Here is a 3,628-nt window from a genome sequence, read left to right as displayed (position 1 = left end):
GCGGGGAGAGCGACGGGAACGCGCCTTTATAGCGGGGGGGGGGGGGGGCGCGTGGGGGGGGGCGGTGGGGGGGGACGGCGGGGGGGGCGTGGGGGGGGGCGGGGTGGGGGGAGAGGGGGAGGGCACCTGGGGGGGCGCGGGGTGGGGGGAGAGGGAGCGGCGGGGGGGGGGGACGTGGGGGATGACGCGGGGTGGGGGGAGCGGGGGCGGAGGGGGACGTGGGGGAGGGTGAGGGGTGGGGGGAGAGGGGGGAGGCGGGGGGGGGACGTGGGGGATTGTGTACCATGTATCGGGTGGGGGTCCGTGGGGGCGAGAGGGGCGGGTGGTAGAGGGGGTGGGGGTGATGGGGGATGACGCGCATGCGCACTAATGGCCAGGATGCGCACGCACGCAAGAATCCACGCACAGAGACAAAGGTCCCCCTCGTAGGGGTATAGCCTTGAGTAGCCTTGAGGGGCAAGTGCTGTTAGCCAGCACATATTTCAGGCTGGAAATGCGCACGAGTGGGTGGTGTGGTCATAGCCACGCCCGGCCGCCTTTGTCTCCCCGTCGCTCAACGGCACGAGGCACCCTTCCTGAGGGCTTAGCACCGGTTCAGATATACACGTGCGACTGATGTTAGCCGTGCACTCGACACAAGTCCCTAGCGCAGTGCGCTAACGTCTGCGCCACCACTCCCAACACAAATGCTCACCGCTATACAGCATTGTGGTTCACAGCGTTCTGACAATCACAACACAAGTGATGCGTTTAAGATTGAGCCGACGACCCAGCAGAGGCACAGCACCGCCACTTGATGTTAGCCGTGGCCGGGATAAGAAAATCAGTGGGGCGGGTTCGTTCGTGCGCTAACCACTGCGCCACCGCTCCTCACGCACCCTTCGTACGTATACGGCGTGTTTGTGTGCCATGTATACGGCGTGTGTGTGTGCCATGTCTACGGCGTGTGTGCGAGTCTGTGGGTGTCTTGTGTAAGTCTGTGGGTCTCTGTGTGAGTCTGTGGGGTCTCTGTGTCAGTCTGTGGGTCTCTGTGTGAGTCTGTGGGTCTCTGTGTGAGTCTGGGTCTCTGTGCGAGTCTGTGGGTCCCTGTGTGTGTACCGCACGTGTGTGTACAATGTAACCTTCAGCTGGCAATAAGCTTTACATCACACACGGGATAGTTTGGGGCTCTCACCCGGGTCGCCCTGGCTACGGGCAAACACTAATTTATTCACGAAGTATATCAATATTGCAGGTGCATTATCAGAATTGGAGAATATCAATCGAGGTGCAGAGATCACGTTGCATCTGCCTATGGGGGGGGGGACCCTTTTGCTGGGTTCACTCTCCAACACACAGCCGGTCAGTGCTCAACTAGTCCACTAATTGACACGTTTTGTTCACGTGACAAACCTTGCTAATTGGCTGTGTCGAGTGGCGGCGGGGTTAACGACACATTTACGTTGAGGCGATCGAACCTAAAAATATCAGCCGCAAAGGGCGTACGACGTGTTGAACAAACCCCATTGCTTTTAATTCTCGATTTGAAGCTTTCGTGACTGCAAGGATTCATACTCTTAGCTCTTTCGGTAAAGTCACGTAGGTAAAAAATTCAATTAAAATTAATGCAAATAAAATAAAATAATAATATAATAATATATAATTATTTGTATTAATTTTAATTTCATTTTTTACCTACGTGACTTTACCGAAAGAATTAGGAGTAAGAACCCATTGCTTTCACACACTGTGCGGAGGAGCGGTGGCGCAGTGGTTAGCGCACCGCGGCTCTGAACCCGCTCGTGTGAGTTCGACTCCAGGCCACGACCGAACATCGATCGGTTGGCGCGTGATGTCTGAACTCATGGCCGTGTGTCACCTCGCCTCCCGTCCACCCACCAAACTAAGTGAAGTATGTACAGCACAAACAACAACAACCAGGCCGAAAAGGTGCGTGGTTAAACCTTTCATTCAACAGCGGATAGATAAGGGCCCGTACGTTGTAATCTCTTCATAAGAAAGGTTTTGGGTGAGATCGCGTCATTTATAAATGTGTCGTAACCCTCCACCACCCGACACGGCCAAACAGTAAAAAAATGTGTCACGTTTACAAAGGACAAAATAATTATTTGTAAACGTGACACATTTTTTATTGTTTGGCCGTGTCGGGTGGTGGAGGGTTACGACACATTTATAAATAACGCGATCTAACCCAAAAACCTTTAGTATGAATAATATTGGTCGCGAAAGCCTGCCACGTGTTAATATGTACACCTCTGCACTGCACTGCACGTGTCTGTATAGAGAGCACGTCCCACAGAATGCGCCGTGAACTTGTGTCGAGTCGATATGAGGCGCGTCTCCCTCGAGACGCTGCTGCACGAAGGCAGTGGAAGTGGTCGTCTTGCAGGCACAGGTCTCCGTGTGAGTCGATGGGCTTCTGTGTGAGTCTATGGGGTTCTGTGTGAGTCTATGGGCTTCTGTGTGAGTGGGTATCTGTGCAAGTCTATGGGTTTCTGTGTGAGTCTATGGGGTTCTGTGTGAGTCTATGGGTTTCTGTGCAGGTCTATGTGTTTCTGTGCAAGTCTATGGGTTTATATGCAAGTCTATGGGTTTCTGTGCGAGTCTATGGGTTTCTGTGTGAGTCTATGGGTTTCTGTGCGAGTCTATGGGTATCTGTGCAAGTCTATGGGTTTATGTGTGAGTCTATGGGTTTCTGTGCAAGTCTATGGGTTTCTGTGTGAGTCTATGGGTTTCTGTGCGAGTCTATGGGTTTCTGTGCAAGTCTATGGGTTTCTGTGTGAGTCTATGGGTTTCTGTGCAAGTCTATGGGTTTCTCTGTGAGTCTATGGGTTTTGGTGCGAGTCTATGAGTTTCTGTGTGAGTCTATAGGTTTCTGTGTGAGTCTATGGGTTTCTGTGTGAGTCTATGGGTATCTGTGCAAGTCTATGGGTTTCTGTGTGAGTCTATGGGTTTCTGTGTGAGTCTATGGGTTTCTGTGTGAGTCTATGGGTTTCTGTGCGAGTCTATGGGTATCTGTGCAAGTCTATGGGTTTATGTGTGAGTCTATGGGTTTCTGTGCAAGTCTATGGGTTTCTGTGTGAGTCTATGGGTTTCTGTGCGAGTCTATGGGTTTCTGTGCAAGTCTATGGGTTTCTGTGCGAGTCTATGGGTTTCTGTGCAAGTCTATGGGTTTCTCTGTGAGTCTATGGGTTTCTGTGTGAGTCTATGGGTTTCGGTGCGAGTCTATGAGTTTCTGTGTGAGTCTATAGGTTTCTGTGTGAGTCTATGGGTTTCTGTGTGAGTATATGGGTATCTGTGCAAGTCTATGGGTTTCTGTGTGAGTCTATGGGTTTCTGTGTGAGTCTATGGGTTTCTGTGTGAGTCTATGTGTATACGCGTGAGTCTGTCGGCTTCTTGTGCGAGTCTATACAATACTACATACGCAGAGCGAAGGCCTTCTCCCTCAGAGGAGCAGAGGGAGAAGGCCTTGACCCTGGACGTGAACAAAGGCGGCGCAGGGGGTCACTGGGGAACCTACCCAGTGAAACATGGAATGTGGTTGTTGGCCAATGTTGGCCAAAAGTTGTTGGGTAGTCTGCTGGGTAGGCAGCAGCAGCAGCAGCAGCGAGCAGCAGCAGCAGCAGCA

The sequence above is a fragment of the Lampetra planeri genome, chromosome 27 (genome assembly GCF_965212315.1).
Source record: "Lampetra planeri chromosome 27, kcLamPlan1.2.h2, whole genome shotgun sequence".
Lineage (NCBI taxonomy): Eukaryota > Metazoa > Chordata > Hyperoartia > Petromyzontiformes > Petromyzontidae > Lampetra > Lampetra planeri.
The sequence above is the reverse complement of the archived record's forward strand: the minus strand, read 5'-3'. Positions refer to the sequence as shown.